Source organism: Triturus cristatus, chromosome 7 (assembly GCF_964204655.1).
Source record: "Triturus cristatus chromosome 7, aTriCri1.1, whole genome shotgun sequence".
Taxonomy (NCBI): Eukaryota; Metazoa; Chordata; class Amphibia; order Caudata; family Salamandridae; genus Triturus; species Triturus cristatus.
In genome coordinates, this window is record NC_140590.1 from 804,530,450 (window position 1) to 804,549,129 (window position 18,680).

Below are 18,680 nucleotides of genomic sequence, written 5' to 3' on the forward strand. Positions count from 1 at the left end.
GTGTTGCTAAAGCACAGAGTATATGGCAATTCGGAGTCCATGTGTTGCTTGTTTCTAACACATAAAACAACGGAGATTTACTCCTGCATCAGAGTTCACCTCAGACAAACGGGACACCACTGAATTATGAGATTGGCATCATAGCTTTTGGACTGTGTTATGGTCTTGTCCATTTTCCTGGAGGTGGTGGGGGCTGTGCAGGGTTTACTTCGCCTCTGTACGGTCTCTCTTCGCTCATTGGGAGGGGGAGGGGTAACTCGAGGACTGGTGAAGCCTCAGACAGTTTGCCTCATGAAGGATTAGTGCTACCAGCCGTGTCTGCCCCTTGGTGTCAACAACATCAGAATATGATAAAATGCACTGAGTATTGGACCGGTTCAGAAATATCAAGAAGGGCAACATACTGCTTGTTTTAGGCGGGGCTGGAAGAGGGGCGAGGTTAAAGGATGGCTTTAAATAAGGGCAGACAATATGGGGTCTCTTGGGGTTTGGATTCAGTGGAAGAGTGATTGGCGCGCATGTCACAGCAGGTGACGTCCCAACTCACACTGTTGTGTGTCCTGTGGCAAAGGTGGAAAAGGTGCCCTTCCTTATTTGGGAGTGATATTTAAATTACTTAATGGTAATCCCCATTCCCGGAGGAGAGAAGAAGACCTGCACATACATGGCACTGGGTTAGATGATCACAGTGCACTGCACACAGTGTGTAGAAAACGGCTTGGCTAGCCTCCAGAAAATACTAAATGCATCAGCCGGAAATGAGCACATATATCATTAAACTGTATTGATTACGCTGGTAACCAGTGGACGGAATGATTAAGGTTAACGTTGCCATGCTTATTATTAAAGCTTGGTGGTCGTGAGCTTCAGTTAAATAATCCTTTCAGTTGGTAAGTTATGGAGAGGCCTTATAAAATGTTAGGGGAGTGTCCTCCACTGCTGCAGGTCGGTCTCATACATTGCGAGTTTCTTTATATCCATGGCTGCATGTCGCTCTCCTCTGTGACTTCACTTTAGGAGCTGTCCGTCTAATCTGGACAGACCCTTCTATCTCCATCCCAAAGATCACTGTTAAAAGATTGGACGTTCTGTACCTTTCTGATAATGTACACTGCTGGGCCTTTGAGAGCATTAACATTACAATTCTGTCCTTATGTTTGCCCTAAAAAGTGTCATTTTTCCAGTGTATTTATTGTAGACACTATGAAAAAATGCAAATAAAAAATGTCTTTCCTCCTCTGCCACTTCAAAGTCTTTTGCCGTGGAAGTTAAAAAAAGGGCAGCATCTTGAAAGGTCATGAAATCAAATGATATGTTGTTTGATCCGCCCCATTCTGCTCAGAGGGTGCTTCAAAGCGCTGGAATTGCATTAGGTGGAAAGGAATGATGGAGGAGAAATATGGAGAATAATAGACTCTTGTGATGCAATATGTGGCACTCATGCACTACATCCCTGGCCATCATACAGAAAAGCAAGGTGATAGATCTTGCCCTGGCAAAAAGCCCATTCAGTTCGAAGAAAAAATTGCTGCAAATAGCAATCTGGTTGTTGCACTTTGCCATGATGTTAGTACCACTGTGCTGTTACTCTTTATATTAAAGGTATCTGAAGTTTGAAGTTGAAGCAGAAGAATCAAGTCTCCTCATTGCAGTGCGGGGCAATGTGTATGAAGGGCTGTCAGAGGTTTTGTCATGGTGACAGCCCCTGTGCCTTGATGAATGAGGAGTGTTTTTCTGCATTTCACTAGGCCAGGGAGATGGGTGGTGGGCAAGGTTCTTGTGATGCGTGATGTGGCAGTTTACCCGCAGGAACTGGGCGATGGATTCTTGTGCTACGTTATTGCTCCACTTGTGATACTGTGAGGCCTCTTCATATATGCATTCAGTATACAAATAGACATTTGAGTTAATGTGTGCAATAAAGTGTCCTGGAAAACAGACCATTTACATTTACCCTATTTTTGTGAAGAACCCCTTTAAATCTCCTTTGGAACAGATGCGCTCATACCTGAATATTTAGCATTTATGCCTCACCTCTTTCAAAGTTCACCAGCCGCCACTGACAGTGAGCTATCAAACGGCATGAAAGAGCTTCATGCAAACTGCAAATTATAGCTTAATACATTATGATTTCCCTAGTCTCTAATTATCCTAATGTTGTAAAAAGAGTTTGTTGAGTATAAATACGCTCTTATTAGTAAAGCCAACCTCAACCAGTGTGCTACTTTCAAATCCTGAGCTTGTGTTTCTAAAGACCAAGCACTCTAAAATATAGTACCCGGCCATATGGCTGAGGTGTGACTCCTACATAGTGTTTTCCTCATTGTCTTATGTAACATTTCCTACACACTGATTTAACAAAGGGATGGTTCTTTCTCGCTTTATAATGCATGTGTGATTTAAAGTGCTCTGATACTACACTGGTCTGACTAGCGCTATGAAACAAATGGAAGGAATGTGGGGGGCACTATTGGAGGTTGGTAGTGAGGAAATCAGGTCATTGGGGGTTGGGGCGCTAACAAAGGTTGCCGCACCGGGCGTCACCAGTGCTAAAACCACCACTGACTTCCAGGCTGGGAGCGTGCGTTCTTCTGGTGCACGGGTATGCACTTTGATGACGCGCCCTTATCACTCTGCTGTGACACCGAGTAGAAATATGCATTTCTCTCGTTAGATTCCAGCTTACTATTTGACGGCTTCAGCTTTTGTTTGGTATATTCTTTTTGTGTTTGCAAATCACTTGATCAGGTGTATAGTTCTTGGGTATTTTCTTTGAATTTTTTCTCACATTCAGCCTTGATGCACGGGTTGTGTTCTTTATTCTCTTTTTTTCTTGTGGGAATATCTTTACTGTATATGGAGTTTACCTGCATGCATGTATATTGTACAGTCTATATCCCTACACAAACTCAGTGTACTTTATTGTTGTATATTTTATGTTATGTTATATGCTCTCTTTCATACAGATATTTATGTGGCTCTTCCTGAGGAAGGCGTGTCATATGCCGAAACGCGCTTAGAGAAAATAATCGAGAAATTAATCAACATCTACAAAGTCTAGCCACTTCTGGTTTATACCACACGAATATTAATTTTGTCTTTGATAATGTTCAGTTATTCGCTTTATGATCTTATGTAAAGTTATTATTTCAGTGTATCGGCTGTTATATTGTTTTTGATGTTATTTATGTTCCATCATGGCTGCTTCTGTCAGAATTTTAAAAATTTTGTAACAATAAAATGAATTGTTTTTAACTGAATTGTGGTAGTACACTGAGTTTGTGTTGACATTATTCATAATGAAAAGCACTTGGTTTTCATATGGTCTTAAGATGCTTAGGACTGTTATTTCAATAAGAATTATTTTCAAGTCCTACATGGTTTTCCATCTTTCGGCCCCTTGCTTCTAATATAGCCTTTATTCCCTAGAGATTCTGTGTACAGTTTATAGCATATAATTACCTATGCAGTTATGTAATATGGGCTGAGCGATGCAGGAATGTGGTGAGTGGCAGCTGGCGGTCCTGCAAGATTGAAGAAGGTTAATTTGTCTTATGGCTGATAGATGTAATAAACTACATTTATTCGCGTTTCCGGGACAGGAATACATCAAGTGCTGCAAATATGAGGTCTGTGTGCTGTGAAGGATTGTGATCCACGTGGTGACTCTGAAGTCACTTTACCTGCAATGACATTGCCACTGTGTCCAAAACCACTATTGGATGGGGTCTTACACACATACAAAATAACTGGGAAATCATTGTCATCACTTGAGTGACTAAATATGCCCTTCTAGTGTAAGGAGATAATTTGCATAAATTTAAACAAGTTTCAGGAATGTAAAACGTATTTGATATTTGTGAAAGCGAGGAGTCGGATGTAGGGAAACGCATGACTCCCGGCCAATTACACAGAGCAAAGCAATTGTGGGACCGCCGTTGAAGTACCAGTGACCATTAGGTTAGAAAACCTATTAATGGTGAGGACCAGTAAGTGAACACAAGCAGATGATGGACAGAGCGCTGTAACATTTCACACACTCACTCCCAGTCACAGATCTGGGTTGAATCCATCATTGTTCTTTAGCTCACTTCGCCACCCCAGTTCAGACACGGCTATATGCGAATCCAGTCAGTGGCCATCTCTGTCATTCTTAGAACTACATTGTTCATTCAACCTACTCTCCTGTGCAAGCCCAGTCACATGACGTCGAAGGCTGGCTGCTCACAGCAGGAAGAACAAATAAACATTAGCAGAAATACCTTCATTGTGACAACTGATGGTGGCAGGTCCACTCTGTTGCCATGGACTAGTGCGATGGGATGCTATGATGGAGAATGATGCTTGGACATACGTAAACATTCAGTTAACATTTTTTTCTGACAATATTCTGACATACTTCTTTTCACACACATGCACATAGGGTCCATAGGCTATACCGCAGTATTACTGTATATAGTATATACTGTAAGTAGTCTTAGTCAAGTATGGCAAAGCCATTAGTGTCCTGTGAAGAGTGCTGCCCCTCGATGAACTTAAAATGAATACATTTCTTCCACTGCAGGGTTTCTTTCCACGACCTGAGAAAATCCCTGCAAAATAGAAGGAAAAGAAGAGGTGTTTCACAGAATTTTGCTTTGATACGGAAAATGATAGTCTAACGTGTGAAAAACAGAATAACCTTTACATTTACAGTCAGGTGGGGTGGGAGGTGTACGTGAGAGAAAGGAAAAGGGCTAAATAATAATTACCTCAACCTATGCATGTGGTGGGGAAATAGAAAATATGTTTTACTAAGACAATGTAAGTGGGCAATTTATAAAACAGTTCTAGCTTCCGTCCTAATTATGAGAAGACATCACACACATTCTTTCTTCGATCCCAAGGGCTTTCAGTCAATAACGATTATGTGCCAATTCTGAAGAATCTCTTCCTAACTTGCTATGCTAAGAATTGTCCTGAGTGGTTGCCCAGTGATTAAATAATGATGCATACTGATAGCCAAATTATTAAAAAAAGAGGTGGCTAAGTGGTGGCCCGGCTATTCCAGACGATACCCTCTCACATCTCATGGTCAAGCTCAAACCTACGCCGGGTAGTTAATTGATGTACAGGAAGGAAGAGAGAACTGCTGATTAGGGAGGAGGTCAACCAAGGGTAAAGCCAGAGGCCTACGTCAACAAAAATAGGCTAATTAAAGGGAAATATCTACTAAAATGACGCAGAAGGGATGACAGAGACAATTCATTGATGGGCCAATGTGCCAGCGTATGCAGGAGGCAACATAGAAGTCTGAGGGGCAGCCTGTGAAAGACGGCCTTTTGGCGAGCAGCAAAGGTTTTGCTTTCATGTGAAGGGGAAACTAAACAAGCACATTGGGGCATATTATTAAGACAGGCGATAAAGTTATCGCCTCTTTAGCGGCAGAAATCTGCCGCTAAAACGGCGATAATGGGCTTGATAATATGCTCTATGGAATTCCAATACAAGCCCATGTTAGATGTGAAGGACATCTAACCTGAGCTTCAATTGGAATTCCATAGAGGATATTATCAAGCCCATTTCTGCCGCTGAAGCGGCAGTTTTCTGCCGCTAAAGTGGCGATAATTTTATCGCCTGTCTTGATAATATGCCCCTAAGTAAGGTGGAAATAAACGGGAGGCAGGAGAGAATTACTTCACCCACCCGAGTTCACTGTATGCTGTACATTTGAAAAATATCTCTGGTTAAATATCAACTAAAGCTAATGCAAACATTATAACTGGCTAAAATCTTTACCCTATTCTTGCTCAGTGTCATAGTTCTAACAAAATATGGACTCCAATCCCAAATAGGAACCTTTGCTGCAAAACCAGAGCATCCCCTTAATTTCAAATGACGTCATTGACTTTGGTCGGCTGATTCAAGACATCCAAATCCATCACAATCCTCCTTGTGATTGCAAAGGGTTTGTTGCACGTCTGCCCTCGGAGGGAAGGAGGCCCTAAGTACTGTGAAAAGATTTAGGCTAGGCCTCAGTAATCCTTGACACCCGTCTTCCTCGTCAGCCATACTGAATGAGGCAAAAGGTTTACCAGAAAGCTCCCTAAGTCCAAAATAGCTCAGCTCATAGCAAACTTTATTAGGAAACAGAGTTCACTGACGCACTGCCTGCAGAACACCGTCATCAAACATGGAGGCAGGATCTCCTGCAAGATTAGGCAAATTGTGTCATACGAACATATGAAGCGCCGCCAACATTTCAACAGTCTTTCCAAAAGTGTTCCAACCATGTCAGACGGAGCATTTGTTGCAAAATTGTAGGCTAGTGCAGTATTGAGCTCCCAGCCTGGTGTGCAGGTAGGGTAACCAACTGGCATGGGTGCAAATTCAGGGCGGCGAGTGTAAAAATTCGGGACACAGAGTCAAAGTACCGGACAAAAATTCGGGACAGGAGGTTAAAATACAGAACAAAACTTTGGGATAAAAGCTAAGTTTTACAGACACATCAGTGGAGGTCGAGTAATAGTAAATAGACAATCACTTAAGTACAAGTCAAAATAAGTTTATATTAGGTTGAGACAATTGTGCCCTTCACGATTGTTCAATATGTGCGCAGCTTTGAGCAACTGTGCAGGTGATTTTGTGGTATTTCATATGATAATAATCTCTTTATGTGGTTACTGCACTTGGTTGTCCAGTCTGATATTTTGTTTACAATTCATGCTCCTGATTAGGCATGTTTAGTGAGAGAAATATGGTTGGGAAGATCTGCTTGGCTAGACATTGTGAGATGTAAAGCGGCATGCACAGGATGCAGCTAATTGGGATCTGCAGTGCTGGACAAGAGTGCAGTCCACCGAGTGACCAGCTTTATGCGTCAGATCGCTTCAAGCTTTCCATTTCTGTTCAGCTGGTGATGACTGGTATAGGAGCTGGTACAGGGCTGAGTGATGGATAAGATTTATAGCGACAGGTCTTGTATGAGGGAAAGAGCATTAAGCAGGAAAAGGGAGTTATTAGCCAGACTGCATGAGCTATAATTGGCTGCACACTGCTGAGTGTAATGGTATTATTGTGTGTCAGAGCTGTTAGATAGGAGTTGACATTGCTCCATCATGCCCCGGCCATCCATATATCAGTCCTCCTTATTGTAGCTGTATATTGGTAATAGTATACTGATTGGGCCATTTCATTTCATTGAGATTTAAACTGCAGATTCTCATTGATGCACAGAAGTGTGCTACAGACTAGAAACTGTATACACTGTTGAGGCATTATTGTAGTGTAAGAGACACTGTCTTTTACATACAGAACATTTTCTATTGAAATGGAAGCACAATGCCATCATGCAGTTTTACTAATAAATCTATATAGCGCCCAAATACTAATGTGTAGAAATGTTGTTTCAGCAAATATGTATCATTGAACATCACCAAGTAAAGTGTCTTGATTGTTTTGATCCTATTAAAACGCGGTTTCCAGCACACTTCTGAATGGCAAACAAGTTGTCCATTTGTGGTTTCCTAACTGCTGATATGTTTTGAAACATTTTCACAGTTTATTTACAGATATTTAAAAGTTGTTTTGTGTTACAAAGAAACTGACAGCTCACAGCCTTTGTTTTCGCACCCACAAGAAAATTTGGGAAAACATGGTGCATTCTACAACTTATTTGTCATTATATATCAATTGTATAGGCTTCTAAAGGATAGTAAATAATGACTTTACTGTGCACCAGGATCCAACAATCTTTGATGGGGCTCTTCAATGATTCCCTCACTGTCGCCAACAGTGCCTCTCCTCTCTCCACAGGTCCTCTCTTGCATGTATTTCATTTGTTTTATAGCCCTTCTCGTACCAGAATAAGATGTCGGAGCACTTTACATCACACACAAATACAGAGACAATGGATCATATGTTTGTAAATCAGAGTATAGATCATGTTACATAAGGCAAAGGGCACTACAAGTTGTAGGATGCACGTCACCTACACCGGTAGGCATTTTTTAGAGTGCTTGGTCTGAAGAAGCACAAACTCAGGATTCAGATCATACCACAGGGGTTAGAGTTAACTTTTATGGTAAGAATTTATTCCTACGCTAACAAAACTTTTTAAGCAACATCAGGATAATGAAAGACTGGGAAGAAAACATTACTTTGTAACCTTTACCATGCAGCTTGCATGTATCTCCTTGATGGCAGTTCATAGCTCACTGTGCTAGATTATGTATATAACATAAAAACTGCACAGTAACCAAAGTATCTCAGTGAAAAAAAAAGTAGTAACCCACTGAGATCTGCACATAAAATACCATTATTTGATATGCATGGTGCACATTCTTTGCAGCAGGCATATTAACCCTTTGTGCTACCTTAGATGATTCAAAACTCCCATTTCGCTCCTGCAGGTACATTAGTCACCAGCCACTGGTGAACCACACCTGACTATAAATGAGGCAGCTTTTATTGTTGCCTGAAAACTGCTGGATATACAGCAAACTTTGTAGTAACAGCCCCCTGTTATAAAACTGCCCTCTCCCCCACCTTTCCAGCCTCCCAGGGAAATGCCCGATGCCTGGTCCAGCCAGTGCGGCCTGGCTTCTGCCCTCCAATGGTGCCCTTTATCTTCACATAGATCCTCTCTCATGTGCATTTGATTTCTTTTATAGTGCTACTCATCCCAATTATGTAGGGCAGAGTGTCGGAGTGTGTTACATCACACACATAATACATAGAGACAATGACTGATATAAATGTGAAATTCAATGTATAGGAAATGTTACTTAAGATAATGGGGGCTACAAGGTGTAATCATACTTTCATACATTATTCAGTCTTTCACCATTCATTCCGTGCGCCCACTCATAACTATATTCAACCATTTACAAACCTATCCATCCTGTATCCTTTCTTCCATCATTTTACTCATCGTTCCCTCGATTCACCATTTGACTCATCCATCCATTATTCATCCATCCACCCTTTCACCCAATCCATCTGTACACTCATCCATCCACTCTTCCACCCATCCAGCCATTTACATTTTCACCCATCCAGCCATCCTTCACTCATTCATCTGCCAAGTCACTCATCCTTCCACCCATTCACACTTTCAGTCATTCATTCAACCATCCATCCTCCCTTTCTTTCTCTATCCCCTTTCACTTAGCCATCTATCCTTCCATCTATCCACCCATCCACCCTTCAATCCACCCACCCACCCATCCATCTACCCACCCACCCACCCATCCATCCATCTACTCATCCACTCATGAATCCATCCATTGACCCTATCACTCATCCATCATTTCACCTATCTATCCATCCTTTCTCTCATCCATCCATGCTTTTACGCCTTCACTCATCTATCCATCCTTTTGTCCATCTAACCTCCCTTTCACTCACTCATTCAGCCTTACATCCACCCTTTCACTCATCCATCCATCCATATACCCTTTCACTTATCAATCCATCAATCAATCCATCATTTCACTCATTCATCCACCCATTTACTCGCCCATCATCCACCCTTTCACTCATCCATCCATCCATCCTTTCACTCATCCATCAATCCTTTTACACATCCATCTACACTTCCACCCATACATCCATCTGTTTACCTTTTCTCTCATCCATCCTTCCAATCACTCACTCACTCATCCATCCATCCTTTCTCTCACAATACATCCATCCATTCACCCTTTCATCATCCATCCAGCCATCCACCAATTCCTTCCCTTACTCACTCGCCCACATTTTCACATTAGTTATGAGCTGAGCCTCTGTCTGCAGAGTTGCAGATAGAATAGACCCATCAATAATTCTACCCTCAGTGTAGTTCCTAAAGCAAGGGGTGGGGAGGGGAGGGGTGTTTCAATATGCCCCTGCCCATAGGCAATCTGAAAAGGTGGAAGCAATGAGTCATGCATGGTGCACAGTGCCAGGACATGAGGTGACTGCGACATGGTGGGATGTAAAAACTTGGGGGTCTCTCCAAAGAGGCTGTTCGATGTAATAAAGGGCATGGCTTAAAACACCTGAGCTTAAAATCTGTCCTTAATATACTGTGCCATCCGACTGGTATTTTGCTGCTTTTGTCATTGCATCCAGAGGGTGAGTACAAGGTGGCCCTATCAGAGAGCTGAGGCTTCTTGCAGTTCCCAATGCCAAAATTACCGACAAAAGGCGACCACAAAAGAGATCGTCACAGACAATGGACTTATGTTCCAAATTACGGACGGTCCGTGAAATTTATGGACGGTTGGTCAACCTATGTGCAGGGTGCTGAGAGGCTGGCAGAGACAAGGCCTCAGCCACCTTACCAGCTCAGTGGCTCATTCACTAAACTGTAAATTATTCCCTTAATAACTACTGATGTCAGTGGCTCAGTCAGAGGACCTTGCAAAGCGCTCAAAACCAGGGCGAAATCGCAGCCTATAATTATTGGGTTAACTGGAGGATGAGAAGCATCAAATCTTCTCTGCAGTCGGGTCACCGATGCTTCTCTACAATCCTTCACTGTCACCCACTGAAGAAGCAGAACCAAGAGAATCTATCACAAAGAGAACCCATCCTGCAAGAACTACAGGACGTCATGACTACTACATAACAGGGACTACGGGGCAATTATCAAGCGGCAGCGATAATTATCGCTGGCCGCTCTTAGCGTGAGATTTATTATCGCCGCCTATCGCTGGAAATGATCGCCATGCTAGCGCTGTATTAAAAACGCGTAGCGCAATGGCGATAATTTTCCAGTGATAGCGGTGCTTTCCACGGAACATCGCTGGTTTTCCAGTGATGTTCCATGGAAAACGGCAATAACCTTGCTGATACGACCCTGTGGTCGTATCTGCATAATCCACCCCCAATGGTGAATATAGCTAAGTCAGGATTTTAGCAGACATTAGTTTTTGGCAAAAACCGCGGTTTTCGCCAAAAACTAACGTCTGCTAAAATTCTTAAGGCCACCTTGTAAATATTGTGAAGGCCTGTTAGTGATATTTTACAATGCAGTTTTACGTGGCACGCCTACCTTGCATCTCATTAGCGATGCAAGACTAGGTGGAAAAATGCTGGGCGCTAAGGTAAGGAAACACACACCAGCGTGTCCTTGCTAATAGAGCGATAAAATTATCGCCACTTTTCACCCGAAAACAGACGCTAAAGCGGCGATAATTTTATCGCGGCCCCTTGATGATATGCCCCATAGATCTTTAGATTTACGTCATTTTATAGGAATTTCGGTGTTTACTATAAGTGAGCAGAGAGTATAACCCTCAGAGTTACTGTACTGCAATAGCGAATCTTGCTGACAACGCATCAGTGAAGACTTTCATTATCAGTCACCAGACCTTCCAGCTTATCCACTTGGATGGAATCCCATAATGATCACTTAAATGGACACGCAAGAGGGTGCTTGGAAGCCTTTGCCCTTTGACTGCTGTCTGCACTTGCCAAGGAAACCAACTGGCCCCTCGCCCTTTTAGGACTACAAATGCTGTCCCTGCCTTTTCCCTTTTTGACTTCAACTTGAGGGATAGGTGGATAAACAGTAAAGCAAAAACAAATCTGGAAGACTAGGTACCAAAACCTGTGGCATACCTTACACAAAATCACATGACACAGGGAGAAATGGGAAATTTCCCACTCAAACAAACTGTCAGCTGCCACAATCTATATTGCCCAAATATGAAAGACGGTCAATGAAAGATTTTCCAGTTTCTGTAAACCAGGTCAAGAATGAACAGTTTTATACGGTCAGGACTTGTTCCTCCTTAAAGATGAATATATGTACATGTGTTAACACAGTGTCCATGCAGAAAGGAGTGCCTTCTGTACAAAAACATGGGAATTTTCCAGTAAAAACTGTTTTAGGGAATGTGGCAAGGTGGGATTTTGGAAGCAAGCATTGTATAGGCTATTTCTGGGGTTAGGGTTGGGTTAGTATGTGGCAGCGGGTTATTGTGAAGAGGTTAAGGTTAAGAAAGGGTTAGAATGTTGTAGTGGAGGATTATTCAGGGGTATGCCTTGGTTTACAGTAGGAACAGGGTGAGTCAGTCAAGGACTGGTAGGGCTGGGTTGTGTTTTAGGCTGTAGTTGGATGTGGAAGCTAGGGATTGAACTCTCAGGGTAGCCACTGATAATACCAACCTTGATCCCTCCTGTAAAATATCCATGATTAAACTCACAGACTAAGGCCCCAAAACTTTCCTGTCATAGCATCGTGAGAAAGATCACCTGTGCCTGTTATTCGGTCTATAAGTCGATTGCTTTCTAGATGCCTGTAAAGTGCGGACCAGGTTTTCCAGCAGTCCCTGTCTCCTCAATCGCTTCCTCTCAACTTCCTAGCTATTAAGCAGAGCTTTTGCAGTGACTGTATTTGAAGATTCAGAAAGCTGAGGAAAGGTGGATGCAGTGGAAGTGGCCATTTTTGAATCACCTTCATGACCATCAAAAGAGGGAACCAATTGGCCTATTTTTGAGTCACCGTCATGATCATCATAAGGGGGAACCAATTGGCCGTGGGCAGCGAAGAGCATTCAAAATCACATCTGCTTGTTCTCTTCTCACTATTATCAGAAACAGCCTGATTAAGGTAAATGGAACGATGATTATAGCAGTGGCTCCAGCCATTTGCACCAGAGAACACTCAGGCCTGCTCTTTCTTTATCTTTATACAAAGCTTGTGGACCTTGGCATTCACTTATGAGGGATCCATCATAGGCATACCCCATCAACAAGTCACCAGAGTGAATACTGATGAATCCAAGGAAAAATCCAGAGATGACGGAATGTCCCTGTTGAGCATATCAGCCTACATTGGACAATCCCTGAAGATGAATTGCCATCAGAGAAATCAAATCCTCTCAGCCAAAGAAAGAGATTGTGTGCAATCTTGTTCAGAGCCTAGAAACTTGTCCCCACCTGCTTGTTTACATAGGGGTTGGTGGTTATATTGTACATCTGAACCAAGACTCCTTTCCCTCTCAGTTGATTTTTAAATGCTAGCAGAGGCCATCTCAGTGCCTCAACCTCCCTCCAATTCAAGGATCTCAGTACCTCCCTGTGAGAACAGAACCCCTGCACCTGTAACAACTCCCCCCATGCATTCCAACCTGGCATCTTTTGTGACTATTAAGGGTTCTGGTGGACTCGGTTGAACTCACTTCTGTAAATTGCTTATGTACATCCACCATGCCAGATCGTCTTTTACTTGTTGACACATTGGAATTCAGTATTTGAAAGTCTTAGAACTCAGATCCCAATGTTCCAAAATCCAGGCCATTAAGTTTGGAGACGGAATTGAGCGCAAGGAATCAAAAAGATTGTGGAGGCTTGATCCCCTTGACACCTCTGAAACTTTGTGTGTTAACAATTCCACAATATACTTCTGAATCTTGGCAATCCTTTTAAGAGGCAAAAAAGCTGTTCCTTATAGAGTAGGGAATGGGAGTTTTAGATTGAATTTTTCCCAGTTTATGGGAAACCCATTAGATTGCAACATTTCCTACATTCTGCCTGTGTGAGACAAAAGCATGCCAAACGACGAACCCTGGATCAATCAATTGTCGAGGCACGGATAGACAAATATTCCCTTGTAATGAAGAACAGCCACAAGTGAAGCTAACACTTTGATGAAGACCATAGGGTAAGATATGAGACCAAAGTGAAGAAGTAGAAATTGATAGTGATCCATCTCCATTGCGACCACAAATACCTTTGCGATAGCTTCCTTAGAGGCATGTGAAGATAGCAGCTTCCAGATCTATTTATATCAACTAATCCCCTGGCCTTATCAATGGGGGAATTGTGTGCAAAGTCACCATTTGAAAGAGGGTTGTTCTTTACCCAGGAGTTCACCCACTTCAAGCCAAGGACTGGCCTGTAATCTCCTGAAGGTTTCTGGATAAAGAAAAGGACTGAGTAGGCGCCTTCTCCCCTTTTCTCTTTGGGTACCTTCATAATTGCCTTTGTCCTGAGTAATCCCCTACCAGCAAAACCAATCCTTTGGGGCCTGACATAGGAAGATGAGTCACCTTGACTCCTGTATTTTGAGGCTTTTGTAGAAAGTTTATTCAATAACCCTTGCTGATTATGCTCAACACCCAAGCGTCCATGACATTTCTTTGCCTGACCTTTAGAACCAGATAAAGACATCCTCCTACTGGTGTAGTTTTGAGAAAACTGTAATTTTCAGGACCTTTTCTTTGTTGGCCCTTTCTTCCCCAAATTGTTTTTGAGAGAATAACCCCTTGGATGGAATTTATGCTTACACACTGCATAATATTTATAATGTCTGTGGGGAGAAAACTTTACTCTTTTATTCCAGAATGTTCTTGAATCAGAATTTCCTTTATATGGCAGGGTATGTTTTTGATCTTCAAGGGCTAGATGTACAACCTTTTCATTTTGCGAGTCTCTAATTACAATTTATTTGCGACTTGCAATTAGGAACTCACAAAACGCAATGTACTAATGTGTCTCAGAAACATTATCGATTCTCAATAGGGTGGCAAATGACCAACCTCATCAATATTCATGAGGTAGGTCACCATTTGCGACCATCGGGAATGGCCTCTAATCACATGGATGGTGGGCCGCTGAGGTCAGCAGCCCATCATGTCTGTGATTGCTTTTTAAATAAAGCCTTTTTTTTTAATGCAGCCCATTTTCCCTAAAGGAAAACGGGATGCATTTAAAAAAAGAAAAATTAAAAGTTTCCTTTTCATTTTTAGAGAGTAGGCAGTGGTCCGTGAGACCACTGCCTGCTCTTAAAAAAAGTTGGTGCCCACATACACAAAGGTGAAGGGTTCTTCAACTGAACTGCAGAAACATCCCCCCTGTGCCTTGAGACCCTCCCAGGTGATTAGCCACACTATACAAGAACCCTGATTGATTGACTGTAACTTTTTAAAATAGTTATGACTGATCACTGGGCCCTTAGTAATAAACTGCCTTTATCATTTCGAAATATTCACATCCATTTGGCCTTCCAAGCAGTCATCTATCGAATCCTCCAAACCAGGCTCACTGCCACACTGCTCTTACCTGCACGGGCCGTGGCTGCCTCCGATGGATCTTGAATCGTGCCTACAGTGGTCTGACATGAGAGATCCAACTCCAGATATCCAATGAGGACCATGAATTGGGCAACTGACCTACTAACTCATAATTAGATTCATATATAAATATATCCCTCAGGACTAGGCTATTTAAGTAAAGTATTATTACTGCTAGACCACATCTAAAGAAATTCAGTCTGAATAGGATCATACGAACCAATAATTCAGTTAAAGCTATGCAGAATAATAACATTAGTATCTGCTGTCCAGCGATCTCTCTATTAGAACTCCCTCCGACCATTAGGAACCCAGTTGGAATGCACAATCAATTATTGGAGACAAATCATGGACAGACAGAAACAGGATTTGAAAATAGTACATTTTAGCATAATCATTAAAGAAATAATTACATCAATATCAAGCATTTAAGATCTAAAATTGCAATTAGACAAATCAGTTACGGGCTGGTCATTAATTACCAAAGCTTAGGAAAGTTCAGGACAGGACATGAACCATGACAGTTTAAAGGCACTCTCCCAGGAGAGGGAAAGAAGTCTGGAATAACACACACAGCGTATGTGTCAGCAAGGAGAGTCCGCAAGGAATTTCCAAAAAAATGAGAAGCAGTGTACCATAGAATGTCCAAGAGAGAGATGTGCGTACCTTTCTGTCCCATCAATGTATAATATATTCCTCAAGTTCCGGTGTGACTTCTCCTGGGTCATCTCATCTGGTCAGACTACTCAGTCTATTGGTCAGTTCGTATAGTGTGATGGTCATGCAGCATAAGGAAGACAGATATAGCAAAAAGATGGGGATCATCACGTAAATTGTCGAATCATTCAGTGTGTATAACTTTCAACGATAACCCCTTTTGCAAAAAGCTCATGAGTGAATTCAAGAGGACAGTTTCCCATAGAAGATGTTTCAAAAGTAGTGAAATTGTTGCAAACAGTCCTAGTATATGAATGGAAATTCTTCCTCTGAGCCTTAGGGGCCTGTTACGATGTTGGACGGATCGCCACCAACAGGCTGTCAGTGGAGGTTCGTCCAACAATCAGAATCAACGGTCCAACCTCTGCATTACGATGCAGTCGGTCAGACCGCTTAGGCTTGGAGGAACGACCGCCGATGCCTCTGACAGGATCGGAGATCTCTTTGCGGCATGGGTTTTACAGATCATCCCAAAATGGAGGTGGTGCCTGCTCAGGCACCACTTTGGGATTATGGTGTCCGTTTTGGACAGCATTTCCAGGTCGGCCTTTCAGACATGGAAAGGCTGTCGGAATGTGACTTTGGGGGCATCCGTCCCCGCGCGGCTGGGTGTCTGCCACTCGGTGCATGGATGTTTTAAATGTGTATTTTTCTATTGTGGCTTGTGCTGCATTCTGCAGCACAAGCCACAACAGAAAAAATACGGTTTCGGTCCACCATGAAAGCGGTCACATCGTAATAATGGAAGTGGGGCTGCCAACTCTTGTCGGGCGGTCCCGTTTCCACTACGATGTTGGTTGGACACTCATCTGACCGACATCGTAATGGGTCCGATAGTTTCTTTTCACATTGCAGGTTTATGAAGTCTTTCCATGAGAGCAGAATCAAGCAAAGGAAGGAAAATGCGGCCTAAATTGAAGGTGGTTCATGAAACACAGAATATAACATAATGGAAATGTACATTACATTCACATTCTTTGGGATTCTTAAATACTTTCTCCAACTCATTTGCACTCATAAAGATTTTAGTTTCGTTATAAAAGGCAAATGTAACTATGACATATTGCTGCATTTCCAAAGTACCAATGTGTAAAATGATTTCAAAACATAAATTATTAATATTGTTTCTAGTTATTCGTATTGGTACATGCATGAAGATTATTCTCTGGAAGGTTCAGAGCATTTGAATATAGTATATACGTGCAGCACCAATTTCTCCTTTCTCACTTGGTGCACAAGGTCACATGTCTAAAACATGGAACTTAGAATGAAATCTTTCAATGTCACACATAAATATCTCTAAATCAGGTTAGACTTCATTACATTCTGCACAAAAACCATTATTTGGATAAGAATTCTTAGTAATCTTAAAACCACCTAAATACACCACATTTACCCTCTAGTTTATACACTTTGAATTAGCAACCAAGGGGCATATTATCATGCATGGCGTTAATATTATCGCCGCTTTAGCAGCAGAAAACTGCAGCTAGAGCGGCGATAATGGGCTTGATAATATGCCACTGAGAATTTCAATAGAAGCCCATGTTGACACCAGAACATGGGCTTCTATGGGAATTCTCTGCGGCATATTATCAAGTCCATTATCGCCGCTTTAGCGGCAGTTTTCTGCCGCTAAAGCGGCCATAATTTTAACGCCGTTTCTTGATAATATGCCCCCAGATCGGGAAAAACAATGAACCTATAGTACTCAATGAATATGTTTCAATCTATCCTACATTTTACCTGCTTGCTTTTATGATGCAGTACCTGATTCTGAGTGTGGCGCAGTTGCGTCGGCTCTCCGCCAGCACACCTGTGTCAAACCTGTGCAAGGGCCGCCCACCATATTACGAGTTGAACTCGTGTACCTCCATCAAGAGTGACGAAATGCACACCTCTTTTTTTATATACTTGTGTGAATGTATTGAAGTTTTGTTATTTTGCGTGCAGTCCTGATAATAGTGTTTTTTGCCTAACAACCACTCTAATTATACATCACACATGAGTGGAGCGGCATCCCGCTCCTATCGGATGCACAGCGGAACTCCTTTTCACAAAAGGTTACTTCATTTTTCAAGTTTAAATTCTTTTATTCATCCGATGTCATCAGAGTTTTAAACCTTGTTGAAACGTTGTTGTAAACAATCACATGGGAGACGATTCATATATTTAACACTTCAAAGGTTGCAGATTGCCCATCCAGGCCTTTTCTTTCTACAACACGACATATATATTTTTTAGAAACATCTTCAGTGTTATATCCAATACATTTCGGCCGTATTCTTTGCCCTTCATCAGGGATTCACTACAATATTAAAAAACAACAGCATTAAACCATGAACTCAAGACTGAACGATAACGCTTATTTAAACGTTCATCCCTGTAAACGTTCATTCCCGCTAATGACAACACTCCGCATTGAAAGCTATATTTTAAGAAACTTCTCTCAGTCAACATAACCCTTTCTCATCTTAAACCACTCCTAAACTGTTTTCTATCATTCAAGATTTTAACACTAACCATCAAACAAATGCCTTTTCATTCAAGATTTTAACACTAACCATCAACCAAATGCCTTTTTCGTACCTGCGTCTTGTGATCTTCCCGCTTCGCTTCCATCCTTCCTTTCATCAATATGCTAACCACCTGTTTCTCATTAAATTACCTTGACCCTCTCTCAACCCCCTACATTCACCAATCCCCTTGCTTCATCAGCCTTTCCTACTACAATACCCAGAGTTCTCTGCCTCAGTTTCCCAATGCGTTAATGTTGAATATGCGTGCTCGCTTTTCTGCTTTAAATAAAAGTTCACAAGATTTCCGTATAATACCCCGCCCTCCCTCAGTTGTTACCCATACGTTAAAGATGACGGTCAACACATAACATTTATACAATTGCTTCGTTATCTACAAAGG

At 42.0% G+C, this 18,680-nt stretch overlaps 1 protein-coding gene and 1 long non-coding RNA gene across 2 annotated transcripts in view; one reads left to right on the forward strand and one right to left on the reverse strand.

Annotated features, from left to right (window-relative positions):
- NMUR2 (neuromedin U receptor 2) overlaps window positions 1–18,680 on the forward strand; it is a 388,629-nt gene that overhangs the window by 133,434 nt on the left and 236,515 nt on the right. The window lies entirely within an intron of this gene.
- Window positions 2,687–18,435, reverse strand: LOC146810606 (uncharacterized). The gene is made up of 3 exons (XR_014965708.1): window positions 18,351–18,435; window positions 15,711–15,795; window positions 2,687–4,592 (listed from the first exon to the last, which is right to left on the reverse strand). It is a non-coding gene; the product is annotated as an uncharacterized LOC146810606 (long non-coding RNA).